The sequence below is a fragment of the Galeopterus variegatus genome, unplaced genomic scaffold (assembly GCF_000696425.1).
Source record: "Galeopterus variegatus unplaced genomic scaffold, G_variegatus-3.0.2 Scaffold31, whole genome shotgun sequence".
Lineage (NCBI taxonomy): Eukaryota > Metazoa > Chordata > Mammalia > Dermoptera > Cynocephalidae > Galeopterus > Galeopterus variegatus.
The window spans coordinates 1277476-1298771 of NW_007726142.1; the positions used below are offsets into that span (position 1 = coordinate 1277476).

General features: G+C 32.9%; 1 long non-coding RNA gene across 1 annotated transcript; it reads right to left on the reverse strand.

Annotated features, from left to right (window-relative positions):
• Window positions 1-13068: 13068 nt before the first annotated feature.
• LOC103588415 lies at window positions 13069-16292 on the reverse strand. The gene is made up of 3 exons (XR_550314.1): window positions 16227-16292; window positions 14775-14823; window positions 13069-13131 (listed from the first exon to the last, which is right to left on the reverse strand). It is a non-coding gene; the product is annotated as an uncharacterized LOC103588415 (long non-coding RNA).
• Window positions 16293-21296: the final 5004 nt, after the last annotated feature.

Sequence of the window (21296 nt, forward strand, 5' to 3'; positions counted from 1 at the left end):
TCAAATGAAACACAAATTCAAAAGGATCAAAATTTATCAATTGAATGTCTCTACAAGCTCAGAGTAGAAAGATTTTTTTAAATTTTTTTTTTATTGTTTTAAGGTAAGTCAAGTAAATCAGTGGGAGTGGAGAAGAAACAGAGAAATTTGTAACTGTTTGTGATCGATTAGTTGTAAACACCACTGCACTTGGACTGACCAAGTTCTTACACACACTAAAGAAAAAGCATAAAATACAAAGGAAAAAACTGATAGCATGACTACATGAAACTAAAGATATAACTTCAAAATAGGACATCAAAGACAAAGTTAAATGATGGCTGATGGACTGTGTAAAAAGATAAAAATCTTTTTGATTCTTATAAATAATTAAGTGTCTCAAGAATACTCATATATACAAACCAAAAGGACTCAGAAAGAAGAAAGTCAAGAAACATGAAAAAATAAATTACGGAAATGGAGTAATCTGAACGTCCACTAAGTGTATGAAGAGCATTCAGTGATTTAGACCTCACCATTAATTGGAAGAATTATGTAGCCAATATTTGAGTGCTTACTATGGTCAGGCATTATTCTAAGTTCTTTAAAAATATAACTGATTGATTTTTATAGCAATTCTATGACCTATTATCATTATCTCATTTCACAGATTAGGAAACAAGAGCAGGAAGCTACACAGGTATTAAGTAGTACACCTAGAATTTGAATGTAGGTGGGGTTGCTTTAAGTCCATGCACCTAATCATACAACCACTACAACTCTACTGCTTCTGTTGCATTATTTTATAGCTGTTAAAAATATAGCTGTTATCAAGTTGTTAAAAATTAGAAGGTTTTATAACATCAAAGGCTGGTGAGGATGTGGGGAAATGAGAAACCTCATATAATATTGAGAGGGGCTAACAAAATTTAGCCATTTAGAGAGCAATCTGGCACATACTTTGTGCCCCCAAATTCCAATCTTGTATGAGAGTACTCCAGAGATGCTCTTCACAGGTGCACAGACATGTACAGGATGCCCGCAAGGGCATATGCGATAGAAAGAAGCTGAAGGCAACTTAAGAGATTGAAAATAGGTAAATGTCGGCTGGCTGGCTGGCTCAGTTGGCAGAGTGTGTTCGGACCCCTATACTGGCCCGCCCCCCCCCCCCCCAAAAAAAAAAAAAGGTAAATGTACAAGTGAAATGTGGATATGAGTGTGAGGAATAATATACAGTGTCAGGTGCAATGAACTGTAGGCAGATTTCAAAACTATAAAGTTGAGTACAATAGTAAGAAACAGGATGCAATACCATTTATGCCATTAAAAACATACTTATTAACAAAAACAAATTTCATGGATGTTCATGTTTGCAAATGATCATAAACCATGTGGGCTTGGACTGCATGCAAGTGGGCACCTGGTAAGGATGAAAAGGGAATTGGTGATGAAGGAATGCATAGGAACAATCATGAAATAAAATAAAAGAGGGAAGTTGTGCTGATTGATAATAAGAGTCAGTCATAAACCAGGGAGGACCACCAATTCGATTCTGTGCACGTAAGACCCAAAATCCTAAAGCAAAACAAAATGAAAATAGCAACAGACATTTAAAATTCTAGCCATCTATATTTAAGTGATAGGTTTCTTAAAATGATGGTATATCAATTTATAAAATTTAGACTTGTTATAATAAAAAATTACTTAGGGATTTAAAGAAACCTTGGGGGCTTGAAGAATTATTGGAGATGATTATAATAGTTCTAATTCCAATTTATCCTGTGTACACTTTTAGCTTCTGTGACAAAAAGAAAGATCTTTATTTCAGGAAGTGTTTCATGTGAACTGTGAAAACTGGGTTACTAATTTACTACTTTATTACCATCTGGTTTAAGAATGTGTAGGAACATACTTGTTCCTCTGACCCGAAATCTTGCAGCTTTATAAACTATCATTACGAAAAAATTCAAATGATTGCTAATAATATGCTTTGTATGGCATTTTGGCCTTTCATTTTAACTAATTGCAAAGTTTATAATGACCCACTGAGCATATTTACATATGAAATCAAGGAAATGACAAGAGGAATACAGCTCGGTGAATAGGTGAGTACTTAAAGTTAGAGGAGACAGAAAAATGGAGGAAAATGTTTCCTCCATTTCAACTATCTTCTTTCAAGTGTTCTTAATTACTATTCTCGTGCATTTATGGCTCTTATTATGTGTTTGTGATATTTAATTATTTAAGCAATGACAATAAAAAATGTTAATGTGTATACTCCTTAAAAATAAAAGGTAACAAGGATAAAAGCATTTTGTTTTCATTTAGAGATACAGTAAAATACTTATGAGTAAAATGACACAATATCTGGATTTGCTTTGAAATACTCCAGGAAGAAAGTTGGGAGGGATAGGTGAAATAGAATAGCCAAAGTGATAATAAATGTTGATGTCAAGTGATGGGCATATAGGGGTTCACTATCCTCTCAGTTCAACTTTTGTATGCATTTAAAATTCTTCATTATAAGAAGTTTTTCTTTAAAAAAGAATAAACTTGGGCTTTGTGTGGTTTTAAAAATTGTTTAGGTATAATTGCCTTCTGAGATATTCATGAAAGGAGTAAAGCTGTCAGAGCTGTATGACTGGATAGATTTGTAAGAGTTTACGATGTCAGTTCACGAGGCCAACAATGGTCAGGACTGACATTTGTATACCTTTGTCAAAACAACTAGCAGGTGTGGGCCGCTTTTCCATGTGTGGTAATCATTGGTAGCTTTCCTTTCTCTCTGAGTTTGTGCAGGGCAGCTCTTGTCTACAGACATTGCTTTCCCTCTTATCACGCAATTTCAAAATTAAATTGCAAAGTAATGAGTATTTATTATAATCAAATAAGTTTGTAAAGGAAGGGAAAGATTTTTTTTCTTTTTTTTTTTTTTTTTGCAATTTATACAAGACAGCACAATTGCCCCAAAGGAGATTAGTGAATAAAATTGGCTCTTCTTACTGACAAGTTTAAACTGAGTAATTAATTTAGGGGAGAATTTTTTTATATTAAAACACTAGCTGAAAATTAGTAACATTTATTTTCCCATTTATTGTGAAAGCTCGTGATAATTTAAACATTTTAAAATTATGAATAGTAAAATCTGAAGGAGAATGATATAGACTGATGAGAATATCTCTGGAGACTTCTGCTGTGCAAGCTTTCTAAGATGACAATATAACTCTTTGGCTTCTTTCCTTTGTCGTATTGAGTTAAATAAGCTCATATTTTAGAGAAGGGTGACATCTTTCAAAAGTTCTTCAGGAGGTTAATTTTCTTTTGTGTCATTTGGATGACCCAAGCAGATTTTTAATTTAGCATTCAACTTTCTCTTTCGGGATTATGAGATTAAAAGTGAATCTTTTCTACAGAAATCTCTCTGCCCATCTGTTAAAAGCAGTTTGAAAGCTTCATAAACGAGGATGAAATAGGAAAACAAAGTTTAAAGTTAGATTTCAATAAAAGGGAAACAGTTTGAAACTTGAATATTTTAATTTTGTTTCAGCCAGTGAAAAAACAATCGAATGTTTCCCTATAGTCAATAAAATATAAGACAGCTATCTTTGCTTTAAGTTTTTTTCTTCTATCATAGAAAACATAGAAAGGCATTCTTTAATTCAAAGAGAAGAATATGAAACCGTTTTCTTTGTGCATCAAATTTTGTAGGCAAATAAGTATGTCGAATACTTAGTAATTTAGGAGACACGATTTAGCAGAGTTAGTTCTTCACTGATGCAACTGGAGATGAAAAGACACTTGAAATCTGTTTCCTGCCTTTTGCATGCTTAAACTCTATAGGCCCTGTAGACGTTAGAAATCTGTACTTTGCAATTAAAAATAAAACTACCTGGGTTTGATTTCTAGATGTTCCATTTATAAATTGTGTGGTCTTTGACAAGTTAGTAACCTCCTCAACCTCCCCAACCTCCCCATCTGTAAAGTGGTAATGATAAATCTATGTTGAATACATATATATGAAAGCGCACATACACTGTTGTAAAGGGTAAGTTGGATTGTGCACAAAGTGTATGTAACAGATAAGTAGAACATTTATAGAATGTGCTCAATAAGAATTAGTTATTATTTGTTCTGGGATAGCATTCACATTTAATTTAAAATATACAGCAATAAATATGTATGTTTGGCACAATACTTGTTTTGAAAAGGTGTTTCAGAAACATATTTGTTTCTAGAAAGAGGCAAAAAGTGAAGCATGTAGCCAAACAGTTGAAGGATTCTGAAAGTTGTCCTGAAATCCACTAAAAAAATACATTTTCTCACTGGAAAGCTATTTCCTTCGAGTTTTAACCTACATATGGTTTGGATTAGCCTTGGAAATCACTGCTCTTTTTTCAAAAATAAGTGCTTGATAATCTCCACATAACCCTGACAATGACATCATTTAATAATTTTTAGATAGTCACTTTCACAAAACTTGCTCGAAACTTGCACTTGCTCAAAACTTTCACAAAGAGAAACACCAGCATCAGGTTATACCTCGACCTTTACCAATTAGCAACTGCTTTGTTTTATCATTAGAATATGAACAGTCCATCCATAGGTCATCAGTGTTGTACAATTTTATGTACTTGTAGATCATTTTTCCTCACTGCTTTAAATTCTTAATTATTAATATTCTCAGCAAGCCCAGAATTCAATCAATATTATTGTGGCTCTGTTAAATAGCTTTTCCTGTCATTCAAATGTCAGTATTTTCTCCAATAGCTGCATTTCTTATCTAACAGGCTCTCAATATTTTAAATTCACTGATCTTCCATTTGACTCCACAGAGGTATTATTAGTTTAGACATCAAAGTTAAAATTCAGCTACCTGCTGTTGGAAAAGAAAAGAAGCCCAAGCCTTAAAAAAGATGAGAAGAACCTTCAAAATGCTCATAAATGACTCAGAAGATAGAGTCTAAAAATCCTTGGACTCTTAAGAGCTTGACACTAATCTGGTCACATGGTTTACTGTCCTGATTTCAGGCTGATCCTGTTCAGAGAACTTTCAATGGAAGGTTCAAGAGGTACAGGTTCTGGAGACCAAATGTATAAAATCTATTCCATCTCTATTACCTACTGGATGACTTGAACAGATTGTTTCTAAAAAGGGAGAATACTAATCTTTAGCTCATAGGGTAGTTCTGAGGATTAATTGAGTTAATTCATGTAAAGTGTTGAGGATAATGTCTAGCACAAGGTAAGGGCCCAGTATATTAGCTATTACTGTTACTATAAACACATACACAGACTAAAGCATGTATATACATATATGTGTGTACATACATTTAAATTTATCTCATTAAAAAATTACTGTCTTCTAGCACATTGTATAGATGTACCATTCTTACACTGGTGTACTTTTAGTTTTTCTTTCCAAGTTTTTGCTATACAATAATGCTTAAGGTACAGGTTTCTAGATATAACTTTGCATATGAGTAGCACGTTTTCTGACGGATAGCTTCCTGGAAGTGTAACTGATGGGTCAAATTATATTTATGTTTGGAAATGCTAATAGATACTCCCAAAGTATTCCTCAAATACATAATACTATTTTATACTCTTAAAAATGGCATATAAGAGGGTCCATTCCCTCAAACCTTAGCCAGCACTTAATTCTATTCATTTAATTATTGCAAATGCAATGGGTACAAATTGTATTGCATTTGGTTTAATTTGCATTTCTTTGCTGATCATAAAGTTAAGCATATTTCTTTATATTTTTTGGTTATTTACAGGTACTTTGTGACTTTCATGTTCATAGTATTTATATGTTTATCTATTGTGTGGTTTCTTTTATTTCTTTAATAATTGTATATATTAGAAATATTAACTCCTTGTCTCATATGTGTTAAAAATATTTTCTGTTAGTGTTTTGGTTGTATCTGAACTTTTCCCTTTTTAAGGTGGCCTTTCCATGCTGAGCTTAAAATATTCTCCCACATTTCCTTCTAATAACTTTATAGCTAAATTTTTTTACTTTAGATATTTAATCTACATATAAAATACTTCTGCATGCTGTTGTTTTAAATTTGTAGCTTTATTTTCATCCATCTGGATGGCCCATTTTTTAATGGTTAAATTTTAAAAAATACAAAATCAGAGATAGAAATTGAGATGGGGGCCTTAAAAGTTATTCAGTCCATGGCCCATCTTGCTATTTAGATGACCAAGACCCACCAAAAGAAAACCTTAGAGTTTAGGGTAATTTGATTTGAATGTTAAGGCTTGGTGGCTGGTCTGAAATTTCTTCATTTGGCCAGATCACCTCTCGCCATGACATTTCCTACCACATGGATCTGTATTAGGCAATTTGGCTGCTACTATTTTCAGGTTTAGCTTCCCCTTCCAGATATTTTCGGCTTTCCCTGAAATAATAGGGCTTTGCAGCATTATTTCAAATAGATAGAAATGATTACTGAACCCTTTTTCTTTTAAGATAAATTTTTTTTCAAACGTCTTCTGCAACTTCTGGTTTGGCTCAGCCTTCTTCTGAAAATAATATAGTTAGTTCAATATTTTATTAGTAAATGTCCACTGGACATGAAGATAGTCATTTTTATAGACCAGGCTCAGGTAGGAAAATATATACAATTTTATTCCTAAAATATGTATATACTGGCACATTTGGAGAAAAATTTTAAAGGGATAATCTGCAGTATAATTTTAAAAAAATTTTTTTTGAGAGGGCTAGTTTTAAATCAGTTTTAATTTTTATTAGCATTATTTATTAGCATTTATCATTTTTTACGTGCTAAGGTAACCAAATAAGTTGAAGAAAATTTATAAAATATATAAAAATATAAAGAAAAATTTTATTCTGACACAATCACTTTAAATATTTTCATATATATCTTTTTAATCTTTATATATGCATGTGTCATTTTTTGGACAAAATTAATATTATATTAAACATAATTTTTCTTATTGAAATTTACTTTTATTACTTAAAAGAATAATTGAAAATTATGAGACATTAAAACCGGGGAAGACTGGTGGCAGTTCAACTTATAGTCTGTTCTTGTACATAGAAAGAATGAATCTGTTTCACATAATTTTAATTTTTAAAACTTTTCTCAATTCTTAACCTTTATATTTTCTTCCTCACTCTTTGAGAAAGCTAAGTATAATAATCAAATTGCCAAATAAAGTCACCACTTGAAAGAAAGAATAATATTTTGCCTCAACAGGAGTACGGGGTGAAATGAATAAACTATATATAATTCAAATTATCGAGCAATTTTTCCCTGTGAGGGGACAAGTTTTTGAAAGAAATAAAGAATTACAGACCAATGCAGCAACTGGACCTACAGAAGCACGATGTACTATCATAGAAGGTATACTTCTTATTCTAGTATTCAATTCAAAGCTAATACAGCAGTGAATAGAGATAAATGTATGATTAAAAAAATATTTAGAAGGTAAAAAATAATATTAATTATCTAAACCTTCAAATAAAGCAGATAGAAAAAGAGCAACAGAATAAACAAAGAACAAAAATGACCAAACATGAAACAAGGGAATCATAAAGAAATTGCCATTAAAATGAAATGGAAGACAGAGATATGATTTACATAACTGAAAACTGCTTTTTTAAAAGACTTTTAAGCCACACATGCATTTGGAAAGTAAAAGAGTGTATACAAACAGAACAGAGAATAAAGTAGGTAAATTAACTAAAGATATGAAAGACATATCAAAACTGATTAAATTATAAGTAATAATTTGACAATATATTAGAAAACTAAATTAAATGGGCAAATGACCTAAAAATGTAAAATGACAAAATTGGTAAAAGATGAAAAAAACAACTTGAATATACTAATAACTTCTAAATATATTGAATTAGTAACTAAAAGTTTTCTCTTAGAAAGTATCAGACAAGGAAAATTTTATAGGCAGTTCCTACCGCATTAATCCTTTATACAAGTTGAACCAAAAACAGGAAAAAAGGAAAAATGCCAACCTATTGTTATGAGGTCATGTTTTATTCCCCTTGGCTACATTTCCTTAAGACTTTCGCCTTTCAAAATCATTAAGCAAGATTTTCCTAGTCCCATTTCCATTTCAGTTTTCTATTTCCTTTTCAATTTAAAAAGGCTTCAAAATTATGGGTTTTTTATCCTGAGAATCAGAATCCTTTCTACTTTCCATCTAGCAAATAAGAGTAATTTACAAACCAAACCTCTTAAGTAGTACTGAGATAGAAGGAAAAGTGCTGAATTTATTCCACTACAAAAAAATTTTTATTAGAACTTCTGTCATTTAGTAATGTTTTAACTAAAGATGAAATAGTATGTTATTATAGTTATTCATACAAACTTTTTTTTTTGATATTGATTCTTTCCACTCCTTCTGGAAAACAGAAAAATCATTCATCCAATGTAAAGAACAAATGTAAAAACATTTGCTCATATGGTGAATCCTTACTTTTAATTTGCACAGCAAATTCTTAGTTATTTAATGGACATGGATTGGAATCTCATTTTGAAGTCCTCTCTGCATATGGCATAATGGTTAATAGCTCAGGCTTTGCAGTTAAGAAGCCTGGATTTTATTTACAGGTCCTCTTATAATCTGTGTCATCTTTGGTAGGTTACGTAAATTCTCTTAGCCTTCTTATCTCTAAAATGGTAATATTATCTTAGAGAGTTTCTGTGAGAATTAAATTAGATGATAAATATAAAGAGGTTTAGAGTAGTTGGCTCATAATAATTCTCAATACATGTTAGTTATTATTTATGCCATGATGGATATTGTTAGAATTCTTCAATTATACTTTAAAGAATCTTTATTACTATTATTATTATTATTATTATTATTATTATTATTATTATTATTATTATTATTATTATTATTATTATTATTATTATTATTATTATTATTATTATTATTATTATTATTATTATTATTATTATTATTATTATTATTATTATTATTATTATTATTATTATTATTATTATTATTATTATTATTATTATTATTATTATTATTATTATTATTATTATTATTATTATTATTATTATTATTATTATTATTATTATTATTATTATTATTACTATTATTATTATTATTATTATTATTATTATTATTATTATTATTATTATTATTATTGACTACTGGCTGGTAGAGGATGCAAGCTCTTGACCTTGGTGTTATAACACCATGCTCTAACCAACTGAGCTAACCGGCCAGCCCAAGAATCTTCCATTAAAAGCTTAAGCAACATAATACGTTATCTTTAAAATAACTCTTTAAAGTACACATTTATTTTACTAAATAAGGTCAAGTTGTAGATAGATTCTATGTGCTATCATATAAATGTCCTGGGATCCGATGAAAAAAAATTAAAATTCCTGGCTAGAAAAGTATAAAAAAAACAACAACTTAGAAATAAGGCTAAAGAAGTACTGTATGACTTTTCAACATTATTTTTTGGGCATTGGTTAACAAGCCCATTCAATGAGTATTTAATTATCTAAAGCTACAATATCTAATATGGTGGACACTCGCACTAGCACTTGAAATGTGGCTGGTCAGAATTGAGATGTGCTATAAGTGTAAAGTGAAGAGCAGATTTTGGAGACTTAGTACAAAACAAGAATGTAAAATATTTCATAATTTGTTATATTACATGTTAAAATGATAATATTCTTGATATATTGGGTTATATAAAGCTTACTGTTAAAATTATTTTTAATTTTAATTTTTTTAATGTTTCTACTGAAAAATTTAAAATTGCATATGTAGCTCAAATCATATATCCATCGGATGGTGCTGGTTTTTAGGAATGCATGACTCACTATTTTCTATTAACTGAGGCCCAGACTCTGTGAAGTTACATGTTATGTGGTAGATCTAGTTCCAGCAGGGATGCAAATGATCTCTCTCTGATGGAAAAAATAATCTCACAGGTTATTATTTTATTGTACTGAAGGATAAACAATTTTGTAAGTAACCTAGGAATCTCATTAATACATTTTCTAAACATGGGTATAAATACCCAGAATTCCAAAACCGTCTTTTAACCAGCTTTGTCATCTTCTTCATTAAAGAGTTAGTAAACTTTTGCCATGTGTTCACTCTAGTGACTTAATAGATATAGTTAAGAAGATTTCATTTTCAACTAATAATATACATGAAAGTCTTTTCTTTAACTTTCTGAAAATTATATTTTGATAGAGCAAAATCATAAGGACTTTTATATCATAAATATCTTTGAATCAGCATAGCTTTTACCACCCATCTTCTGTAAACTAACTGCAAGATATTTTTCTTAAAATTCAGCTCTGACATAATTGAATATAGTTCCGAAAGTCACCTTGTAACTTACAATTCACAAATAATACACAAATAAATAGAACCAAAAGTTTCTAGCATGGCTGTTGTCTGAAAGTATGTGAATGTGAACACAGATATCATTGAGTTTTATGTTAATGTAGACCAATTCTCTCATGCTGCTTTGAACAGTTAATCATTAATGTTCTCAGCAAGTCTTAAAGTTAAGCTGATAATTGTCTGCCTCTAATGAAAGGACTTAGACTTACCGATAACTTAGGTGCAAGCATTTTCCCTAAAAGTTTCATTTCTTACCTCATGGGATGGTATTTTCATTTCAAGTGCAATAAACAAGAATCTTAAAATTCTGACATTCCTGATAAATGCAAAGCAGTGGAAGTGTATGCTATTCCACAGAAGTATTAATTTAGAAATCAAAGTTAGTTCTCATTAACCTTAGAAATCAAAGTTCTCTTTAACTGCTAGTGAATCAATAATTAGGTCATCTACGCTGTATGCAGCTCTCAGACTATTCCAGTGAAGTCATTCATTGAACAATTATTTAAAGAGCATCTGCTACTATGCACCAGCTATTCTACTTGGCACTGGGACCCAACAGTGAACACCGTGACAAATATCCTGCCTTTGTGAATTTTCTCTGTTAATAGGAGAACCCCTGTGACTGAAGGAGAGTCGTTAGAGATGAGCACAGAGAAAAAATCAGGACCAGATAGCAAATAACAACCTAGGACATTGGAAGTACTTTGACCAAAGATGTAAAGATATAGGAGGGTTTTGAGCAGAGGAATAACATGATAGGAATTGCATTTGAAAGGATCAAACAATTCTGCTGTTGTGTTGGGACCGAGGTGGGTGTGGGCCTCCAGGGGACCTCCAGATAGGAAGCTACTGCAATAATTCAGGCAAGAGATGATAGGAATTTGGACTAGTTTATTTACTAGACATGGTGAAAAGTAGTTGAGTTCATGACATAACAGCTCATAGGGTGTGACATAAGGAAGGGAGATGAGGATGACTCCATCTTATAGAGCAAATGGAGAAACAGATTGCTATTTACTGAGATAAGCAAGACTGGGAGGATTGGGGAATAATGTCAGGGTTCAATTTTGGGTATGGTGAGTTTGAGGGGACTAGTAGATATCATGAGGAGATGCCAAGTAGTTTGTCGTAGATAAGAGTCTAAGAGGCTGGAGTTTAGGAGAGACACCAGGGCAAGGTATATATATTAAGAAGTCTTAGGCATGAAGAAGACATTTAAAGCAATAGCAATGGATGAGATTACCAAGACAGTGTGTATAGTAGGAAAAAATGAGGCCAAGGACTAAGTCCTGGGGCATTCAGACCTCTCTACTCACACATCCTGAGTAAATTCATCTCTCTAATATATTTAGTCCAGCATTTGCTGCATTTGTTTTTCTAAAGAATACATTTCTTTTCATGGATCACCTACTAAAATTCCAGGGAACTTGAATTATGAAGAATATCCTTTGGGAAATGATATAATTCACTGCCTCATCTTTCCACTTAATACTACTTATGTAAACAGAGCTATTAAATACCTATTTGACTTTATTTCAACTTGTTTTCATTGGAAATTGGAAAGGAGATAGGGTAATCCATTCGATAAAACTGGCGGTGGCATTCAGTATAACCCCCGCCCCTTTTCCTGTTTAAAATTTTGATCGGAAACAAAGAAGAAATTTCAAATCACTTGTTTTCTTTTCCTCAAGGTTTTTAAACAAAATTTAAGAAAATCTTTTCAATATGTGAAAAAAGAGTCCCCCTGCCACCTAACTATTAATTCTGCAAGCCTGATGATCTTTAGGAAGGACACTTAATTGTTTGTGTTACTTGGAGATCTTCTCTTTTTTAATACACTTGAGTGTTTCGATCAGCTAACTAAAAATGTACTGGGAAAAAACTGAAATATAAAGACTGAGGTTTTGATTTCAATATGCCATAAACATACCAAGTAAAATTTGATTGTTTTAGCCCATGCCACCTTCTATATAAAAACATGAGGCTCGTAAGTATAACTCCTATTTTTTTTTTTTTTTTTGAGAAATAAACACTATCACAAACCATCTGGCATCCTAAGATTTCTGAAATAAAATTTATTTCTGTGAACAACTTAAGCCTCAGAACGACTTCTCTGTGCCAGAAACTAAACTTACCTATTTTTTGTCTTTGGATAATATCCCACTGGGAAAGTGCCCTATTTGCTTAAACTCTGCAACTTTGCTTCTACATTGTTCTCTATTTTTTAAGTAAAAGTTTTTACCTTTTCTGACTATTACCCCCCCACACACGTGGCATAATAGTCATCTTTAAGAGAATATATGCTCTATTCAGAGTGGTCTTGTTTCTATGAAAGATACAAACATATAAAATTTGCAGCGCCTGCCTTAGAGAGGCTTGGTGGTCAAGTTTAACAGCATTATTCTTGTTTATCTGCCTCTTCTTAGCTTAATCTGAGAACTAGAGCATTTCTTTTACTTTGCGTATTAATAGAAAGCACAACTTTTATCAGCATTTCCACTCATTGTTGCAAGATCTGAATTTCACAAACTAAATCAAAAGCCTGATGACAGTATTCTCGTCCATTTTGTAGCAAGGGAATTTCAAATTACGTAACTTTAGTTTAAAATCATTTATGTTTTAGAACTTTCTTGTGCTTCTGGGACATTGCAGATTTCCCTGGAATCTAGAATGGTGCCAAAATTCATCAGTGCTCTCATTAGGAATTGCACAGAAAATGAACATTCAGAAGAGATTTCAGAAAGTCCTATGTTGTCTCTGTCCATCAGCTATCTAAAGGAACAAAAGAGAAATGGGAGAATGTTACCTGCTGCATCAGCTTCTATAGAGGGCGTGGCTTGCCTGACAGTCACTCCTGGGACCAGAAACTTGATGGCAAATGCTAGATAACATCATCTCAATCCTCTTCTCTCACTATAGAGATATCTAAAACCAAGCTCATACAGGTATGATAACAACAACAACAAAAAAATAGTAGAGCACAACTACAATTATGATATGGAATGAGAACTACACTGTGTTAGCCAAACATTTATTTTCCATTACCTATCAGAATGTGCACACATGCAGTTTAGTGCTACAGTACAATGTGTGTGTTTTGGAGTGCCATCTTGACTAAGTGCTGTTAACATTAAATTCCTAAAGAGGACTTTAGTTTCCTAATTTATAAAATTATAATAACAATGAAGATGATGGGAATAACAATCATAATGACACCTAGCTCAACATTGCATGGTCTGGAGAGAATTGAGTGGTTATGCCTATAAAAGCAACTGCACACTGCTGAGTTGGATGTGTAAGAGCCAATTAAAGGATGCAGAAACTACGGACTCCTAAATACATCCTGTCTCACACAGTTACACGTCTTCTCCATCATCATCAGCAGAATGAACAGTGCAGGGACGTGTTACAGTGAGGCTTCTCTCTCAGGTGAGGGGAGGTAGAAGCTCCCTTAGTCAAGAAATTTAAGTGTTAAGAGGTTGCAGAAATGGGGTGCTTCCTGTTGTCTTGAAACAGATTGAAGCCCCAAAGCTGGCACAGGAGATAGGTACTCTTATGCTCCATAGAGAAGTAGCAGGTATTCTTATGTTCTATAGAGAAGCTGCTGGAAGCTATAACCCTATAGGGCTTTCTAAAACTTGAATGGGCCAGACCTTTTACTCTTCCCCTCTATTCCATCCAAATTAAGTAAACAGTTGAAACTCTGAAGTAGTCACCATTTTCCCTGGGGCAAAGCCCTGTAGAATACCCATTCTGATTCCTCTGAGTAAGGGAAAAAGAGCGATTCCTGCAAAGCCAATTCATGGATGCTGAGGATTATCATTTAGAAAGATTGGGGGTGCATATAAGAGAATAAAACCAGCAGGCATGCTCTGAAAGGATGCTTGCTGAGCTGCAGAAAATGAAGAGGCCACCAGAGGTGTCCTTCGGCACAAGGTGGTATGGAAGGGGTGGAGGGGTGGTTACATATATGTCCCCAGAAGGTTTTAAGGGTGTGCATTTGTTCACAGAGAATGTGCCTCTTTCTTGCTTAGAGATGAAAAAATGGGTGGCTCATGATGTCAGTGAAGGGAGAAAGAAAAATAGGAGGTCATCTGTACTCTCATCATTCAATGAGCTGTATGAGTTTCCTGTGAACAAAGTGGAATAATGAGATAGCTGGGTTCCAGCCATCTCATGAGTAATCCCACCAAAAAGGCTGCCTGCAAGGGATGCAGATCATACCTGTAAGAAGCAGTGGGCTGAAGCAGGGACTGAGAATGGGTTGCTGGAGGTTAGTCCTCCTCAAAGGTGCAGAATGAGGTCTCTGTCCAGGACAGAGAAGAATACACACCATTGTGCTCCACAAGCCAGTCTCTGTTTGGACATCTGCCACACACAGGATGTCAATAGCTGATCACAGCAGCCTTTCTTACCTGAGATTTTTGCCTCTGTTCCTCCCATTTCTCTTCTGGGTACCAAAACCTTGGAGATAAAAGGCAGACCAAGAAGTAATGGAGCGTGATGGGGAGAAGGTGCAGAAAGAGAAAAAGAAGAGACAATGTTCCCTTCCCCACAGTAAATCCCTGAGCCACAGGGCAGACCTTGTTGCAGAAAGCAAAAAATGTTTTGAATTGGATTGAGATTAAAATGTTAATTTAGAACGGATAAGGGTTTCTTTCTTTCTTTTCCTTTTTTTTCCTGAAATTTAAGTCAATCACAAAAATCTTTCAATTTAAAAACTTTTTATTAAGGTTTTACATATATGCAGAATAGAGCCCAGATATTAAATAAATATTTGTATGAAGTATCACAAAGTCCATGCATCTATGTAACCACCACCCTGGTCAGGAAATATTACATTCTCAGGACTGAGAAGATTCTCATTGTACTCCCTCCCTTCATATCAAAGGAAGCCAACTTCCTGACATCATATACAGGGACAGGTATTTTCCTCTATAGAAATGAAATAATACAATGTACAGTACATCTGCCTTCAAAAACAAAAAAAATCCCCCAAACCTCATTAGTATGTTTTTGAGACTCATCCACGTTGCTGCATATAGCAACAGTTTGGTTTATTTGTTCTTGTATAATAATCCATTGTGTAAATATATCACACTTTTACCCATTCTGCTATTTATTGGCATTGGCTTGTCTCTAGTTTGAAGGTTATCACAAATAATTTTCGTATAAACATTTCTGTACATATCTTTTCATGCGTATATGTATACCATATATACGTCTTGGTTAAATATACTTAGAATGGAATTTTGTGTCATAAGTTATACATACACATTCGACTTTAGAATATATTGCAAAATAATTTTCCAAAGCAGTTGTCCCTGTTTACATTTCTTCAAGCAGTGTATAAATGTTCCACACCTTTGCCAAAGCTTTATCTTGCTTATCCTTTTCATTTTAGCTAATGTGGTAGGTGTGCAGTTGTCCATTGTGTATTTGATTGCATTTCCCTGATTACATATCATGTTTAGCACATTTTCATATGTTCTGTCACTTAGATATCCTCTTGTGTAAAATTCCTGCTCTTTTCTATTGGATTGCTTGCCTATTTCTTGTTGATTTTCATGAGTTCTTTATATATGACTAACACTGTTGAGGCTCAGAAAATGATACCTCCCAAAATGGTGTTTTGACATGCTGAACTAAAGAAGCAGCCTCAAGGTTTCTCTAAACCTACCCATCCCCTCAAGGGACCAGATTCTTTTAGGCTTCACTTAAAATGATTGAGCACCACACTAATTATAGTTCCTACGATGGTAGAGTGTTTATAGGATAAAGTACATTTTTTAAAAAACAGAAACTGAGTAGTAATTCTAAAGAGTTAGTGTAAGTATTCAACAACAAATCCTAAATTTTTAGCCCACCTGCTCTTGCATGTCTTCATAAACTTTTCTTCCACACGATCCATAAATGCACCGTACACATCACGCCGTCTTCTGTGTCTCTGAAGGAAGATGGTACAAAGGAAGTTAGTAAAAGCAAACATATATTAACTTTAATTGTTTATTTTTAAGAAATTGTTATTTAATAAACTTTGCTTTAAATGCTTAGCTGTATGCCAAATTCACATCTTGTTCTGCTTAGACATGCAGAGCTTTCAAAGAAGCCTTATTTGACTAGGATAGAGTGGTAAAAGTATGTGTTCTCAACATTTTTTTATGAGTGTATCACAGAGTCTTTTTGTTAGGCCTTCTTACTTGACGGTGATTCACTAAACTACTCTTGGGCTCCCAATCAGTTGGGAGGAAATTTGGAAAAAAATCCCTCACAATATCCAGGCCTCAATTCACCCATACCGTCTTTATAATAAGAAAATCCCAAATTCTAGATAATCCATTAATTGCATTTCAAGAAAAAGTAGAGATCTACATGTGTTACGTTTAAAGACAGGGATATCTTTTACTATATACATTTCAACACATTAAAAAGTCCTGTACTAAAGCAATCATGGATAATAGTGCTAGAGACATTTCCCAACAGTTCTAGTGAAAGAGTCAAACTCACAGTGTAAGAGGCAGATTTAATAGGCCATGGGGCTTTTGCTAAAATTAGTTTGGAATCCCAGGTGCATTCACGAGACTTGTAGGTGATAAATCTTCCTGCAGTGTTCTTCTGTTTATCATCTTTCAGGAACTGACTCCCATGTACTAGACATATGAAGACAAATGACAAACTTAGCAATGATACGTGTCTTTATTTGTGGTGTTTCCTGGATACAGTATCATTTTTGGCGATCAGGACCCAGGTTTGATACACTGTTAGACAATCTATAAGTGCAAATCTAAATCCAAAAGTACAGCTAGACAGAAGAATAATGTTTAGTGTTCTATAGCACTGTAGGATGACTATAACTAAAAACAATTTATTGTAGTTTCAATTAGCTAGAAGAGAAGATTTTGAATGTTTCCAATGCAAATAAATAATAAATGTTTGAGGCAATGGAAAGAAAAATCAGTGGTTTCCAGGGTTTCAGGGGGTGGGGGAAGGGTCTAGGATAAGAGGGATGAATAGGTAGAGTATAGAGGATTTTTAGGGCAGCAAAACTACTCTGTAATGGTGAATACATGACGTTATGCATTTGGTAAAACCCATAGAACTGTACAATGCAAAGAGGGAAACCTAACATGAAATTGATTTACAATTGTAACAAATGTACCACACTAAAGTAAACGTCAATAATAGGAGAAACCTGTATGTGTTTGTGCAGAGGGTCTGGGAACTGTCTGTACTTCCTGATCAATTTTTCTGTAAAACTAAAACTGCTATAAAAGTAAAGAAAAAAATCTAGAGAAAACTTATTATGCTTTCCACCACTTGTGCTGGATTTAATTTTGTCTTTCTTCAAACCTCAGTTCCAATCCCACCTTTTATTTTCCTGGAAGCCTCTTTCTAAAGTGTCTCCTCAATACAGTTTCGTGACTTTGATGGCATGTTTTACATTCTACCTTACATTTTACTTAGAAGATTCTTGAGGGCAGGGGCTGAGCCTTATAAAGTAATCCTTGGCATTTTCTTTCATAGTGAGTTTTACATAGCACGTACAGAGAAAGCTGACTTGTTCTATTTTAATTACATATCTAGAAAAGACTTTTATAAATATAGCCCATGCTACAATATATACATTATTTGTAAATAAATTATCTTAATTTTACAATTATATTATTTGCTTCTCATTTTGAAAACAAGGAAATAAAATTCAACCACTGTTAACATCTTATGGTTTTAATTGATGTATAGTTACAATATGTAAATATAGCAGGTATGTATTATTTACCCTTGTCCAAAATAAGAAATGTTGCATAAGACAAATTAACTCTATATAAACACTACACAAACGGCATAATAATAATAACAGCATTTGCGTGTGTATATTTGCCATGTGCTTCACAATACATTATTAACTAAATGTTTTACATATGGTATTAGCAAATTTAATGCTCAAAATAATTCTATGATATAGATTCAATTATTGTCATTTCCATTAACAGATGGGGAAACCAAGAAATAGGCAGTTTATGTAATTTGGAGCAGCTAAGGCAAGATTAAAAGCTGCACAGCTTGGCTTCAAAGTCTATTCTCTTAATTATGACACTTTGTTCTCTATACACAACCCATTGAATTACAAACTCAGTCTTCATTAATGTATTAAAAGTTGTGGGTAGCAAAATAAATGGATTATTGCAAGGGCAATAATTAAATGCCCTTATTAAAAGGGCATTTAAAAATTTTATCATATTATTAAAGATGATAAGTAAAAAAACCCCAACAAAACAAAACCACTTTTAGTTATATGCCTTTGCAAGTATTCCTGTTAATATATAATGCAGAAATTTCATTGTTTGCAATATTCATAACTTTATGATAAGAACTTACCTGTATTTAAGAGTTGTGACTTAAATTTTAATCCAAAAGGGTCCCTTTCATGAGTTGTCACAAAGTTTGGTAAATCAGGTTGGTACTAGATATGCAAAGAGAAGATTGAACTATTACTAATAAATACTATTTCTTATCATAATTTGGAATTTGATTTCCCCAATACTAAATGTTTCACTGACAAAGTGCAATTTTGAAGATTTTGTTGTAGCATTTAAAACTTGTATATGAAAATTTGAAATCTAAGATTCAAATATTGTAAAATCAATTCATTTTATGGTGAAGAAGAGTACTTCAATTATTTTTGTGTGAATAGATCAGAAATAGTATCTTAAACAGTATGAAATTAAGGAAATCTATTCAAAATTTGGCAACTTAATTTTACATGCACAGAGACTTACATTTTATTTATCTGGAGATGAACTTATTTCAGGGACATAGCATAAATATTGAACAAAGCTAGAGAATTTGACAGTCCTGGGATGGAGTAACTATTGCTTATTTTTAGTAAGCTGTAAAACAAAGTAGGTTTTCAGATATGATTTCAATGAACCAATTTGAACTTAAATAGAGTTTGTACACTGCAGAACTTTATCAGATAAATCATCACAAAGCTAAGTCAATGAGGCACCAAACAGAAGAATATCAGGGAACACAAAGAACACTTAATGAGTGACTTAGCTCCTGCCATGAGCATATAAAAAAGTCTTAAAAGTTCAAAGAAGACTATAAGATTTTTCACTATTTAACAAATACGGTAGGAGGCCAAGTTAGTTTCAAAATCCTTCAGTTGAGGTTTAATTTGTAACAATACTGACATCTGGTGGTTGCACAATTTATATCACCTTGCCTCCAACTCCCTCTTATAGAAACAAAAAATTCTTTCAACAAAAATAAAAATGACCCCCATTTCTTGAACTTTACTTACCCAAGTCTTGTAATTCTACCTGTAATAGTGAAATATTTAAATAAGCCAATAACATTTAATATTTAATTGATGTCCCTCTTTTGGTCATCTCTAAAAGGTAACATACTCTATTTACTACAAATAGAAGTGTTTAGATGCCCCCAATAAGTAAAGAAAGTTATTGACTGTGGCTGCCTGAGTTCCCCAACCTTTATCCTAAGAGCTCATGAACAATTAACATTCATTGAATGCCTCAATATTCCAGGCCCTGTTCCACGTACTTTGCATATATTATCTCCTTCAATACTTAAAATAACCATATAAAATATATAACAATGTTATCCCATGTTATACATAAGAAAGAAACTTAGTAACTTGTCTAAAGTTATTAGAAAAGAAGAGAACAGGGATAATCTGACCCCAGAAATCATGCTCTTAACTGCTACCCTATATTTTCCTATTGGAAAAAAAATTATTCTTTTTCCTTACTTTTTTTTGTACTGGCAGTCCTATTGTTTTTTGCCTAGCAAGAGTCATATTTATGTGCTGAATTATAGACCTAAGTACATAATCTATTCTTATTTTATTGATTATATTTTGACCTCATTTTCAACTACCACCTTATATTCCCTGCCACCCTTTTAAATTATAAATCTTACTTTTGTCCATGTACTATTTAAATTATTAATCACCAGAAAGACTCATTCAAGTAATAGAATATCCCTTTTTAGCAATTTTCATTCATTCATTTATTTGTTCCATGAATTTATTTCATTACTACTATATTGTAAGCTCCTGACAACTGATATCTGATCTCTAGTCACAACTTATCCAAACTGTTCTCCCCAAGCCTAAGAAAGCCCGTCCCAGAGCTGACCACACCTCCTGGCGGATAAAACCCCATTAGAAACAATAACGGAGGTCTTACTTATTTCTTCTATCATTTATTGATGAATCTGATTTGTATTGTTCCATGAGAAGCAAGAATGTAGCATTATACACATACTTTGTTTTGCTTGTATAATAGTTACACAAATTAAGAAATGAATAAAAAATAATGTATTTTCTCCCCTTATCTGTTTTAATTGTTTAGAATCAAATGCTCTTTTGTACCTGTCGAAAGTCATGGGGTTTTGGATTGAGGTATACACCCCTGGGATATTTTCCACTCTTCACAAACATTAACTTCGCTTTATGTGAATCCAGACTTGGAAATGTAGTTATAAACTTGGGAGATGTGGCCTTCTTGGGAGGATTCCTGATGCTGGGCAAGTGAAACATTATTTCTGAAAAATTGCTTGTTTTCCTCTTTGATTCTTCCTTAATGGTCCTTGATGGTTTTTCTGGAAATCTCAAAGATGTATACAGCTTGTAACTGAAGTCAGGAGGCTTAATTTCCCATGGGTTAACGTTTGTTTTAGGTTTTGAAGGTTGCAGACTGGTTTTTTTTCTACTTGGAGTTGAGGTCTTGTTGTGAGGGACACTGCAGCCTCTCTGCAACATCCCTGTCTCTTGTGTGTCTCTGAGACTCATGGTACATTATGTGGAGTGCATTTTCACATGGAGGAATCTGCAATAGACATGGAAATTGGTGAAATCTGTCACTGTAGCAATGGTGTATTCAATGTTTACTCTACAGGCCTGGGTAATCTTT